General features: G+C 53.0%; 1 protein-coding gene across 1 annotated transcript in view; it reads right to left on the bottom strand.

The window, feature by feature from the left end:
- The window catches only part of IGSF21 (immunoglobin superfamily member 21), a gene marked incomplete at both ends in the record, with an annotated part of 223,438 nt that overhangs the window by 27,879 nt on the left and 181,766 nt on the right, over positions 1 to 13,793 (bottom strand). The window lies entirely within an intron of this gene.

The raw sequence follows: 13,793 nt of genomic DNA, 5'->3' as shown, positions 1-13,793 counted from the left end.
CACACAGGAATCACTGTTCCCCAGTCATCAACGTGGAGAGCAAGGCTCCGGGGTTGGTGTAATCCCGACCCCCGAGTGTGGCTAATAGGAACCAAGATGGGAATTTAAATTCCTCTTTCCACACCACCAGGCGGTCACTTTATCAGCCCTGGGTTTTCATTCCCACGCCCTTGTGGACACAGAGCCCCCCTTGTCAGCTGGGTCTCTCCCATCTGTTTCTGCTGAGCAGTCAGACTCATCCCCTTCTTTGTCTCACTTACCCCCACCCATATCTTTGCCTTCTGACCACTGTCCCTCACCTGCTTCCCCCTCAATCCCCACATACCTGGGCTCCCAGCTCCTTTCCATCACCCCTGATCTTAGGGAGGATTGAGGAGCCAGCCCATCCAAAGCTCTCCTTCCCTCCCCCCCAGCAACATTTATATAAACAAACACCTGCATTTACATAAAATACACAGAGGTTGACATCTGGTCTACCGACTGTCATGGAAGGACCTCAGAATGGGGGGCTTTTCATTAGGGAAGCTGAAGGTGCTGCCTCCTTGGTCTCCCCACTCTCAGAAGAAAGCACCCATTGTTGGGGGAACAGCAGGGACCCTCTCCCCTGGGGAAGTATTTGCTTTGTAACTCAGCTAGACTGAAAAAAAAGAGCCTCTCTCGCAGGCACTATTGCTTTGTGACAGTCACCTGGAATGACATGTTTAGGTGACACTCATAGGTGTCGGTTGCAGAGGTGGCCTGCAGGACTTATGTAGGTGACAGTGTGCCGTGACATGCTAAGGTGACAGCTCCCTAAAAAACAGGCTCAGGGGATGTGTGTCACTGGCAGCTACTCAGGTGATACAATCCAGTAAAAGCGACATGGTTGACACACAGGTGGGAATGTGCAGGTAACGGCCATGCAGGTGATATGTGCAGATGTGCTTAAGTGATAGCGACACAGGTGACATGTTTGGGTTCTCACTACATTGATGACACGCTCAGTGACAGTAACATAAGAAATATGTTTGGGTGACACAGCACAGGTGGTGCAGAAAACAGCTCAGGGGACACCTGGATGGGTGCTTTGGGAGAAGGCAACCATCCCATCCACTCAGGGCTGTTTTACAGCCTCAGATGTGCCTTCTGTGGCTTCCTACCCCCCAGCACGGCGCTGCCCTCTGTGACTGGTCCAGTCACACCCCTGGGCACCACCCTTGATCTCTCCTGTTTCTGGACTCCCTGAATGCCGTTGGTGACCAAGTCCTACACGCGCTACCTCCTAAAGAAATCACGACCTATCCACTGCCCTCCAATTCCACTGCCAGCATCTTTTCCCACCTGGGACATGGAGGTGGATAGTTACCCGGGTTTCCTGTCCCTGCTAATCCTGACCTACTCTCCAGGTAGCACTTGGATCTTAATAAAAGTGAATGGATTACTGGTCCCCCACTCCCTACAGCCCTTCAAGAACTCTGCGCTTGAGCTAGCGACCAGCATCCTCATCCTGGCCCACACCCTCCAGCCGCATCTCAGCCTTCCCTTCCTCCTGCAACAGAGGTGTTCCTTTTTTTCCTCCTATTGCCAAGTTCCTTACAAAAAAAAATCTTTTATTTTGGAATCCTTTTAGAACTACAGAAAAGTTGCACAGAGGATAGAGAGCCTCCACACCCCCTCAGTTTCTCTCCTCTTAACATCGTCATCGACCTGACTCCCGGACAGCCTACAGGCTAAGAAACCAACACTGACACTCTCACTCTTCACTCCAGACTTTCTCTGATTGTTCCAGTTTCTCCACGAATGTCCATTTTCTGTTCCAGGCTCTTATCTGAGACCCCATGTTTAGCCAAGTCCCTTTTTTGATTCGGGACCTTTGCTGGCAATTTCTCTTTTTCTCTGGACTATTGCATTTGCTTCCCTGGATTGTATCCTTCCTTCAAGCTTCAAAGAAACAGTCACTTTCTTGGGGACATCGTCCCCAGCTGCCTGGACTAGGTGGGTGTGGCAGGTGGATTGCTCCTGCAAGCCAGATTAATGACCTCCCCGAATCCACACCTGCTGCAGTGAGCTCCTCCCACCTGTTCCCCATTCTTGACCTTGTGACTTGCTTTGATGAACAGCATGTGGTGAAGTGACGGTGTGTAAGTTCTAAGCCTCAGCCTCAAAGACCCTCTTCCCCATGCTCCCCCCCTTGCCTCTGCCCTGAGAACCAGCCTCTGGTGGAAGATGAGTGAACATGGAGGTGGCCCCAGGCCGTCCTCAGGAGGGAGCCCATCCACCCTCTAGACTCACGAGCAAGAATACATGCTTGTTGTCTTAAGCTCCCCAGGGCGGGGGCATTGGTTCTACAGCAACGGCTGAGAACTTCATGCCTCTTCTTCAAAGCCCGTCTGAGCTGTAATTTAGTGACTTAGGTTGTGTCTATGGAACATCTTCCACTCCCTTCGTGCACAGCGGGCTCCATATGGGCAGTGTGTGCCTCTGTCTGGTCTATCAGCAGACCTGAGGACCTGCAGAGAGCTCGCCATCACGGCAGGCACACAGCCAGTGTTTATCAGTGAACGGGACCCCTGGGCTGGATGCCAGGGCAGCCCTCCCTGCCTGGGGCGGATTCCAGTTGTCTGCAGACCCAACAGCTTGCAGGTTCACAGCTTGGTTTGAATGGATCCGCCCCTTCTTACTGCCTCATGGGAGCTTGTGCCTTGGGTGGCAACCTCCCAAAGTGGATTAAGTGGCCCGGAGACCCTTCCTCTCCGCAATTTGAGTGGCATTGATTTGCATGCTGGTTAAAACCTTCTGCAGAGAGCAGGCCCCCGATAGGGCTGGGGGTGAGGAGCCCTCCTCTTATCAGCAATGGGCTGCGATCGATAAACTATTAATAACTGCAAAGGTTTCTGGCGAGACCAGTGTAATGCAGGTTAGCGGCTGGAGTTTACCAACGCTGACAGTGGTGCTGAAGGGCAAGTAATTGTATTTGAAAAGCTGGGCACAGGGGGAGCTGTCCTTGTGACCCCTGTGCCTCTGCCCAGGTGCGGCTGTGCAAGGGCCAGGCACTGGGGCTTCTGCTAGCCCAGGGCCAGGACCGCAGGGCTGCCACATTCAGCCCAGGGATTCTGGCCACTGGGTACCGTTCCTTACACTGAGCCTCGGATGGGGAAGGAGTGGACACAGAGAGGATTTGTTCCTGCCTCTGTGTCTCTGTCCGGGCCATTACCTCTGCGTGGATCTCTCTTCTCTTACCCAAACAGCAAACCTCTAGCCAACTTTCAAAGCCTCAAAGATTGGCACAGTGGTGAAAAGCAAAGGCTTTGCTGGTCAATCTAGAAGTCCCAGCCTGATCACCAACTAATTCTGAAATGCTGAGAAAATCATGGCCCTCCATGAGGCCACTGTCCCCATCCATGCTGGCCACCCCATCAGGCAGTTGAGAAGGCCACATGGGATCATTATAGGGCTTAGGTCAGAGTTGGTATGGTGTGAGAGTCCAATGGGCTAGATGCACTAGATAACACTTCACATTCAGATGCCACCTCTGCCAGGCAGGCTGCCCGGACTGTCTGCCCCCTCTGCAGACACAGCGCATCTCTACCTCCCCAGCACTGCCTCTCTGGGAGCACCAACCTGTCCATATCATGCTACATTCTGACCTATTGTCTCCCCTCCCAGGGAAACATCTGAGTTCCTTGAAGGCAAACCTGCCACATGTTAGGTGCTCAGAGAATATCCACTATGTGACTGAGGGCAGTGGAAGAAGCAGGCAAGGAGTCAGGCACCCGGGTTCTGCTCTGGGCTCTGTACCTGACTTGTTGTGCAAAAAGTCCTTTGACTTCTCTGAGTTTGGGTTTCTCCATCTGATCAATGGTGTTATAATCCTGGCTCGTGGGATTACAGTCTTGTGGGGAGTCCTGGTAGTTATAGGAGGACAATGAATGAGAGGCGTCACGCTGAGCATTTTAGCCTATTCACAGAATCCTTGGCACCACCCCAGCCCCATACTATTAAAGCAGTCTATAAAAGCGCTATGCTATGCATTAGACAACAACATGATCCCCACCGTACAGAGGAGGAAACTGAGGCAGCAGAGAAGAGGTAACTTGACTGAGGTCACAGATGGGGAGCTGCCTTGGTGGATACCAGAGCCCCTGGACACTCTGGACCCCTGCCCACACTGTTCCCCCGCACCTCCCTCACCAGCTAATTACTTTGTGCTCTCTGGCACCGGAATTGGCCTCCACTGCTCTGGAGTGGATTTCTATTCTGAGCCTCACCACCTCCCCAGGTGATGAGAGCCACCTGCTTCCCCCCTGCTGGGAGAAACAGGATGGCCTGGTAATTTCCTAAATTCCCTTCTTCCAGCTTCCGGCGGGTCCCTTAATTCTGATGAGTGGGGTGTGCTGAGCAAGTGTGCGCACACGCCCCACGCAACACCGCTAGAGCCGCTCTAGTCCGCTTTCCTTTCCTGTCTCTGTCTTTCTACTGGGAAGAATCCAAAGTCCTCCTAGAACCAAGACAAGACTTGGCAGGAAACACGAGGGCGCACCTAGGGGCGACCTCTCCTGCATTGGTGGGGATCCCATGATCCAATGACTTTTGCTAGATACTGAAGGTTAAATTATTGCACAAATGCAAACGCTTTTAGGACAGAACCCGGCATGTTGTGACCACTCATCACAGTCTTCCTCCTACTCTGTTAAGTGATTCATTTTTTGAAACAAATGATTAAGTGCCTACTATGGACCGGGCACCCGTCTGCAGTGTCGGGTACGAGGCAGGGGCAGAGGTGGCGAGACTTTCAATGGCAACGCTAGACAGGCGCCTTCTGAGGCGCCATGGATGCTTCCCTTCCGCTTAAAGGAAGTCAGCTGGGTGTTAATTAAGTTGCCCCGCGATCAAGGTCATCATAACAAACATCGATCTCATCCTGCCTGTCTTAGGGGTAAGGCAGCGTGTTAGGTTAGTTTGCCTGTACGCTATAAATGTCTCCTGGGATCCTTGCCTTTTAAAAACAAATTTTGTTTACAGCTTTATTGAGCTGTAATTGACAAATAATAAACTGTGCATATTTAAAGTTTACACGTTTGAGGGTTTCAGCATACGGCTACAGCATCGACACCACGGCCACAGTGCAGATGATGGACACAGCCCTCACCCCCAAAAACACCCTCGGGCTCTCTTGCACTCCCTCCCTGCCCTCCAAACCCAGGCAACCACCGCTCTGCTTTCTGTCACTGGAGACCCTGGTTGCCAGCATTTCAGACAAATCAAACCATATTGTGTGCGCTATTTTTCGGTCTGGTTTCTTTCACTCATCATTTTGAGACCCATTCAAGTTGTCACCTTCAGCGAGAGTCCCCTCCTTTTCCTGGCTGAGCAGCAGTGCCTGAAAACACCCCTTTGTCCAGCCGTTCACCTGTTGGCAGATACTTGGGCTGCTCTCAGCTGGGCCAATACAAATGCCCCGGTATGGACGTGTCTGTCTGAGTCCGTGTATGAACACACACTCGCGTTTGCTCTTGGACACGCACCAAGCAGTGGGCTGGTGGCGCGTCTGTGGAGCTACATAAGCCTCTGCCCAGCTCTTTTCCACAGTGCTTGTGCGAGGACCCCTCCTTTTGATCACTTCTTGTCTTTCTGCACTCACTGCTTGGGGTGGGGGGGGCTTCCTGTCGAAGCATCTCAACCCACACTGCCCTCCACCCACCCCTTTCCTACTTTCTGAAGCTCTGTCTTCAGCTTGTACTGAGCTGCAAACCCAAAGAACGAGACCTATAGGAAAGGTGCGTGCCAGAATGGTGAAAAGGCCTGGGGGAGAGAGCAAGGGCTGTGGGATTGCTCTATGAGAACAGTGCGCCTGACATGGGGGGCGGGATTATATCCTGACACCCCATCTTAAATCTGTCAGGTGAGGGGACGTAGCAGGGCAGGTAATACCCTGCCACTCCACTGTCTCTGCTCTTTTGTCCCCATTCTTGCTTTATCTCCCTGCCTGAAAACGCTCTGGTCCTGCCCCTCGCCACCCGGCTGCCAGAGTGACCCTCTCACGTAAGGATCTGACCTGTTCTTTTCCAACTTAAAAGCTTTCTGTGGCTTCCAGGCACCACAGGATCAAGCCCAAACTCAATCTGGCTGCAAGACAGCCCTGATCTGGATGGGGGGACCCGGAGGGGAGGGAGGGAAGGAGGCGTGGAGAAAGGAGCGAGGTGGGTGGCCTCACATCTCTTGCCAAAATTCAGCAATCGATTAAGAAGACTTGCCAGGACCAAGCTTTTATAATCTACCCTATTTAAAAAGCATTTTGTAATTCAAACGTCTTCATTTCTATACGCAGAGCTTCATTCCGGGCTAATGGAGTAGATTCAGGTAGCGATTGGTCCTTTGAGGCTCTGCTTTAATGAAGATGTGAGAGAGGCTTTTCATTTGTATAACCATTGTTTGCATGGAACAGAGCTTCTAAGGGGCTGGGAAATAGTTCATGGAAATAGTTCGTTCTTGCAAGTAGGTTAAACACACCCCCTGCAATCTTATTAGCCCGGTGCCTGCCTGGGCTCTGTTCTCCGTCATCCCTGCTGGAAAGATCTCAAGTGGGAAGTAATGAAGTTTTACTGTTTGTGCATCTGCCATGCTTTCCCAACTGGCTGCACACTCCCCGAGGCCCAGACCTGGTTTCTCCCTTCCTCAACTACCTGCTCATTCTCCAAGTTCAGGGTCATGCCCCTGTGTGGCTGGGGCCACGTTTGCAGCATGCTGGCTCCACCTCAGCAGAGCCGCGAGGCAGAACTAATAAAAATGGCCATAAAGTCTCTGGCAGCCGTGGGTGCAATTGAGATGTTTGTTAATAAGACACTTGCAAAAGGTTTGCTGGTCTCTGATAAAGGGGAGATTTGAGGTCTCTGGCCTTGGTCCCTCCCCCCCACCCACACACACACCTGTCTGATTATCAGAGCCTGGCCAGGAACCTGTGGGCAGCTCAGGTCTGTTTGGCCCAGTGGCTCAGGTGCACCCCTGCTTGGGCAGCCTCCGCTACTCCACCATGCAGATGTCCTAATTGTATCACAGGTCCTGGGGGGTTGCACGAACCCCCAGTCCTAGGAGATGGACTGGCTCCTGGGGGTAGCATTGGTGGCAGCTGACAGACCTGGGAAAGCAGAAGGAGACAGGCAAGAAAGGGTCTCTCTAGATCTTATCCTGGGATGGGATTCACTCTAGGAGACTTGGGAAGGATGCTGGGATGCAGGGCTCAAACTTGAGCTTGCCGAAGAATCCCCTGTGAATTGGTTCAAATGCAGATTCTAGGGGGTCTGGGGCAGGGCCTGAGAGTTTCTAGCAAGCTCCCAGGTGACCCCACTCAGAGTCACTCTTTCTCCCTTCCCCATGGGCCCACCGGCCCTCCTCTACAGGACAGGCTGGGTGGCCTCCTTCCATGGGCGTCTCCAAACTCCAAATACCAGAACTTAGATTCTGGAAGACCTTGATAGATGGTATGTCCCTAATGAGTAATGTTGAGTGGAAATTATTCAAAAGTAGATCTGTACGGGTCCATAAACCCCACAGAGCTAGCCACACGCAACACAGTGCCCACCCCATTGCTGAGCGCTGATTTCATGCTGAATCTCTCTCTGCCCTCCTGGGCCTGCCCTGCCACTGCTCCCCACCCTTGAACTTCCGCAGTCACTCTTCCCTGGCCTCCTGGAGCCGGGGCTACTTTCAAGCTTACCCCAGAAGGAGGGCCCAGGGCCTAGATTGTGATCAAGAGTAAATGGCCTCATTCCCCTTGGCATGGACTTGGCTAAGGTCACTTGTGGTGTTAAGTCCTGAGCCACCCCCCACATGCCTGGCGTACGTTCCTGGGGAAGCTGCCTGCCTGGAGAGAGGTTTTGGCTCCAATGGGTCAGGGACAGAGCCACCCAAAGCCCAGCGATGACTCCCTTAAGTCCAATTTCTGGAGTTTCTCCTCCAGTGAGCCCTTCACAGGAGCAGACCAGGAAGATACCCCCTGGGGGCTTCACCTAGACAAGGTGTGGAGCAAGGAGACTCTACCCAGGGAGGGAACATCCTGTGAGCACAGATTCGGTGGAACAGAAGTAAATTCTGCTCCTGTAGGGCCTGATCTCCCACCAACACATGCCAGGGCATGCGGAGAAAAAGGCCCCCTGCTACAGTGTTGTGGAAAAGTGGACTGGTGTAACCATTAGAGAAACCAATCTGAATTCACCTTAAAAAACTAAAAAGGAAATACTGTATGACCCAAGAGCTTCCCTTTTGGGCATCCATAGAATACGAACCCAGTGGCACAAAACCCCACACGTCCCACAATGTTCGTAGCAGCGTTATTTACAAGTGCCTGGGCATGGAAGCAGCTTGACTGCACATTGACAGATGACTGGCTCAAGAAGATGGGGTGTATTCACACCTCGGAGTATTATATATCCATGAAAAGGGATGGAATGCAGTTATTTGGAACAGAACTGAGGGAATTAAAGAGAATTATGTATAACTGAGAAAGCTAGAATGATAAAAACAAATACAGCATATTTACAAGAAGACAACTTCATAACATTAAACACTTTCAAAAGCCAGTGGACATCCATAAACATCCTAAGGGCTCTGAGATGCAGGGGGAGGGAAAGGGAGGCGGGGATATAAGGGGTGAAAAAAGAAAAAGCAAACACATCCTTGAACAAATTAAAGAAAAAAGATCCAGTCTCCTAGGCCTGCTGGTCATAACTTGGGTGACCGCTAGTCCTGGTTTAGCTGGACTTTTCTGGTTTACAGCACTGGACCCTGTCAACTTTAGCAAATCAGGAGGGGTGGCCACCTTACAGTTAACAGCAAGAAAACCAGAGAGAGGAGTGACTTGCCGAGGCCAGCCAAGGGAGGGCTGGGAAGGATGGGCCTGCCACCTGTGTAGGGGTGCCAACTAGGGCTCTGGGAAATGGGCTAGTGATGGCCCTGCAAGCTGTTTTGGGGGTAGGTGGCAGTGTTATAAACCCTCACACCAGCTGGGGGTGGGGGCACATAGCAGGTGCTCAGCTCCCAAAGTCTCAGTGCTGTGTCTCTGTGCACTGGGACCCACAAACCAGGGATGCCTGATGCTCTTTTTATAACAAAGGTGGGCAGTTTGGGCAAAACACCTACCACAGGCCCTGCCCTGGCAAGCAGAAGGCCACAGCCCGGCCGCATCAATTTCCCATTATTTTCCCTGGTGGGAGTTGGAGAAGTCTGGGCTGGGGATATGTGGTGAGCTTTGCCAGGAACACTGGGGGGAGGTAACCAGGGACCAGGTGGTGGGGGAAGTAGAAGGCTCTGGGCAGGGGGCCTGGGACAGCCAGGAAAGCCCCCTTACCTAAGAAAAGCCTCCCTCAGCACCGAGAACGTCGCAGCCTCTGTCTCTGCCTTTCCCCTTTTTTCCAACACTGTCTTCTTCCATAATTCTTTTTTCTGGGGCCTTTAAAAAGCCATTAGTGAGATTTTCACCCCCCCCCCCCTTTCAACCTGAAAGCGGTTTCCATCATAAAACCACTCAGTGGGTGCAAAACATCTGTGGCTTCCAATCAAATGCAGGGCTAGTGGGGAGAGTAATGGGGGGGGGATTTCTAGAACATTCCAGCCCCTTCTTGCCCTGCCTCCAGGTCCCCGCCTTAGTTGTCCCTTTCTGCCTCAGGGATCCTCGGACGCTCTCAGGTTGGCCAGGCCCCGGCGCTCACCGTGGGCTAGCCCCTCCTTATTCTGCCTGTGGAGGATGAGGGCCCCACGGTGTGCCTCCCACTGGGTGCCCCTGAGCTGCGCCCACCTGTGTCTGCCATTTCCCTGAGATGCTTACTGGCCTGGAGGTGCCGGCTCAGCCTCTTGGGACTGTGACCCAGGCCATCCTCGCCTGCCTGGGCTTGAGCTTCTGCACAGGGGCTTAGAGGGCCCCGGTTCTGAGCTCCAGCCAGGTCGCTGCCCAGGGAGGGGCGGGCACAGTGGGTGAACAGGGACTGACCAGCCTCCAGTATGGGACCCCTCCTCCTGGAGATCAGATTCCAAGGGTGAATCCCAAACATAAAACTCAGATCTCACCTGGGGTCTCTGGAGCACCCCAGCCCAGAAGACCGTGGTTGGGGCCCTGGTGAAGACGCATTTGGGGTCACTGGGCCTCCTCTATGATGTCTGGTTGGCGAAAGAGGATTCCCCCCGGCCATCCCTCCTGTGCTTCCCACACTGTCTGGCTGCTGCCCTCAGCCTCAGGCCCTGAGTCCCTTCCCACCTCCACTTTCTCTGTTGACCCATCCGCTGACTCTGGGCACTGCTTCCGCTCTGACCCGCCATGCTGTCCCTCCCCCTCCAGGCCTCTCCTCTCCAGCCTCCAGCTGCTGCCATGGAAACGGCTTCCTCCTCCACAGCCTGATTGATCCTTTTAGCCCCTCACACATTGTTGGTCAGTGTGCTGCACTCAGGGTCCGGGTTGGGAGCGTCAAGAGTTCTAGAATGTTCCCTCCTGGTTCCTCCTCCAGGCCCACCCAGGGTTTGGGGCATATGCCCCCAGAAGAAGACATGGGATGGTGGGGACTAGAAACCAGGCAGCGGGCCAAAGGGACTCCGACCAAGGAAGCTGGGTGGTGAGCCAGCTGGAAGCGAGGACGAAAGGCTGAGGTGGGGCCATTCTCATCTTGCTACCTCCTCTCTGCCCCTGAGGTGCTCCCCTCTTGAAAGGAAACTCGCCTCTGCTTTGCTCCTCCACTTGGCAGTGGGTAAGAGTTGGCTCCATGAAGGCCAGAGCCCCCTGAATCACATCAGCCTTCAGCAGGAGAGGGTGGGCATGGTAGGTGGCCCCCAGGGCCCCTGCACGTCCCAGGATGCTATCTCTCTGTCTCTATCTCTCTGTCCTCAGCAACCATGCCCTACTGTGTGCAAGGCTGGCGTCAGGCTGTGGGAGAATACATTCTCAGGGACAGGTCTGCCTCTTTCATCTCTGCATCAGTCATCTCTGAGCACCTACTGTGTGCAAGGCCCGTGCAAGTCACTTTGAAAACTGAGTTCTTTCAAAACATAAGCCCTCCGAAATAAGAATAGTAATAAAAATAATAATAACAATAATAGCCACAGTTCTAGAGCTTTCTCTGTGCCAGATCCTCTCAGCCTTAACACACTATAGTTGAGTGATCTGGGACAAGTTATTTAATATCCATGCCTCAGTTTCCCTATCGGTATAGCTCAATCTTCACCAGCAACCCCATGAGGTCGGTACTAGTATCGTCCTCTGTTTTACAAATGAGGAAACTGAGGCACGGGGATGTTGTTTAGGATGAGTCACTGATTCCAAACACTACGCAAGAGGATATCAGAGCCAGGACCCCTGGCGGTTGGGTACAGAGCTGACACCACCCGTGGCTGTTACCTTTCCAGGTGGGAGTGGCCTGGACTTCTGCAAGGTCACTACCATCTGGTCGAATATAAACTCCTGCCGACGGACACAGGTATAAAAGGGGAGGAGAATGAGTGGGCATGCTGAGCCAGAGGGGTGCCCCATGTGACTCTAGAGCAATGGTTTGGCTCTGGGGCTCCCACCAGCCCAGGCCATAGGGGCCGGGTTGCATGGCCTGGCTGTGCCTGCTGGGGGCCCATAGTAGATGCTTGATCCATTGGGACACATTTTCCTGCAAGCAAACGCCAGCAAGATCCATCACATGGGCTCCTCTGGAATGCAGTGGCCCACAGGCCAGTCTTTTCAACCACAGTTGGACAAAAGGATCAGAAAAGAGGCTCAAAGAGCTGGTTCTTGACCTGTAGAGAAGCAGGCGGCTTGCCAAAACTTTGCAATTCAGAGAAGCCTCGTCTGCGGGGCTTGAGGCCCAGCCCTCCCATGTGACTGCCAGCAGCTCGGCTCCCCTCATGGACAGCCTCAAAGTCCGAGATAGACACAGCAGCCAGCCGAATCCTGCCATTTAGCCCTACACCTGCCCAGAGATCAAAATGAAGGTCGTTTAACAGATCAAGAAACTGAGGCCCAGAGAGGCCAAGCCATTTGTCTAAGGTCACGCAGTACATGGCTGGGAGGGCTGGGCAGAAACTCAGGTCTCTGGCTCCAGGAGCCCATCAAGAGGACAAGACATCTGAGAGTGGCCTGGGGCTGGCGCACTCCTTCGGGATGGCCTGCGGCTGCTGCAGAGCTGGACCAATTACCCTGGTTGAGTAAAGCAAAACTTGACTTTCCCTGCAAGGCTGCAGCTGGGCCCGGGGCCCCACAGGAGGCCTTTCTCAACCAGGTCATCTGATGGGTGACCCAGGGCCGAACCCGATTCCTGCTGTTTCATCAAAGCTGAGCTAAAAACAGCCTTGCTTTGGCAGTGGAAAATTGAAACTCCCAGCTCCCTCTTAAGACTCTTAAACAGGTCAGCCCACCAAAAACCCAATCCTTCACTCTGGGTTCTCTTAAAAAGTAGGGCAGGCCAATTACGTTTTACTGTCCTGTGCTTCGTGGGGCTGAGTGTGGGGAAGGTCAGGCCGGGGCGCCCAGGGCCGTCGGCAGATGGGAGACGGAGAAGCCAGCCAGCCTCGCCCATCAGCCTCTTTGTCAAAACAAAATTAAAACGCCTGGACTCTTGCTGGCGCTGAGATCCCATCCAAGGTAATAGGTATTTATCTTAGCGTGTTCGGCTTTGGGCTCAATGCCACGGGGATGGAGAAGCTGGAAGGCGTCTCATTCCCTACTCTGTCTCTCAGACCGAGCAGGTAGAGGACATTCCAGAAACATCTGTTCATGCATTCATTCAGTGTGTTGTTCCTGAGCACCTACTATGAGTCAGTGCCTGGGAGGGGTCCAGCTCTGGACAATACAGAGGAAACCCTCTGTCCTGCTGGGGCGGATGTTCTAGTTGAGGGGGACAGACCACCACCAACTGGGCTTTCACAAGGGAGCGTGTTGGTGGCTCTACGTGCATTTAGAAGAATAAAGATGGGCATGGCTAGGGAGTGTTGGGGGGCAGAGGTGAGGCTTCAAATTGAAAATGGCAGGATGTTCCGTGAGAGGCCATTCCAGCAAGGTGGAAAGTGAGCGAGCGTGGGGATGTCTGGGGGCAGAACAGATGAAACAGCAATCGCTGAGCGGACGGTTAGTGCCACCAGCTTTGCTCTCCATCATGTGCTGGTGAGTTCTTGGAACAACAGCATGTAAATTATCGCGGCATAACAGAAGCTCAACGTCAAAGTCAAAGACAAGGTCTCCTCCTCACAGTCTGGATAAGGAAGCTAATTCAACAGCTAGTCTCTTGACATAGTGACAGAACCCCTGGTAGTCAGCTGGACATATGGCTGCCTGAAAGAAAAACTACCTTTCCCAGCCCCCTTGCTGCAGGGGTGGGCATGGAACTAGATTCTGGCTAACGGGATAGAAGCAGAGCTGCTGTAGCCAACATTCTGAAGGGTCCTTAAGGGAGAAGGCATGTCCTTCCTCTTCCTCCATCCTCCTGGCTGGAATGCAGTCCTAAGGGCTGGAGCATGAGCAGCCTTCTTAGACTCTGAGAATGGAGGCGATGCATAGCGGAGTATCAAGAGGGCAGGAGGCTGAGTCCTTGGCACCAGAGCATACCCCATGTGCTCTGGAAAGCCCCCATGAACTTTGGGGAGAAAGCAGAATAACTTCTATCTAGTTTAAGACACAGTTACTTTGAGTTTCTTTACAAGAAGTTGAAGGTGCTAAGCCTGATAGAGCTTCCGACAACAGGGAGTGGGCGGTGGCGAGGTCATTCTCTGCTTCAAATCTCACCACTACTCACAGAATTCGGGAAGGGTCAATTTAAAAAAGCCACATTTTCAGCATTTTAAAGAAAAGCCAA

The sequence above is a fragment of the Talpa europaea genome (assembly GCF_964194135.1).
Source record: "Talpa europaea genome assembly, chromosome: 9".
NCBI classification, from domain to species: domain Eukaryota; kingdom Metazoa; phylum Chordata; class Mammalia; order Eulipotyphla; family Talpidae; genus Talpa; species Talpa europaea.
Note: the sequence above shows the minus strand (reverse complement) of the source record. Positions and strands in the feature narration are given on the sequence as shown.